Raw genomic sequence first — 380 nt, forward strand, 5'->3', positions numbered from 1 at the left:
AGAACATAAAATATAGAATATAAAATATAGAACATAATATATAGAATAAAGATTATTAAATATAGAACATAAAATATAAAATAAAGAATATAAAATATAGAATATAAAATATAGAATATAAAATATAGAACATAAAATATAGAAAAAAGAATAAAAAGTATAAAATATAGAATATAAAACATAGAATATAAAATATAGAAAACAAAATATAGAATATAAAATATAGAATATAATATATAGAATATAAAATATAGAATATGGAATCCAGAAGATATAGGTTCTTAGGAAGATACTTCTTAGATAGTTTATCAGACTGTTCAGCGATGAAGATATAAGACCTATTAAATTATCTAAATTCGGTGGGATGGATTTAGTTTTTA

The sequence above is a fragment of the Teleopsis dalmanni genome, chromosome 2 (assembly GCF_002237135.1).
Source record: "Teleopsis dalmanni isolate 2A chromosome 2, ASM223713v2, whole genome shotgun sequence".
Lineage (NCBI taxonomy): Eukaryota > Metazoa > Arthropoda > Insecta > Diptera > Diopsidae > Teleopsis > Teleopsis dalmanni.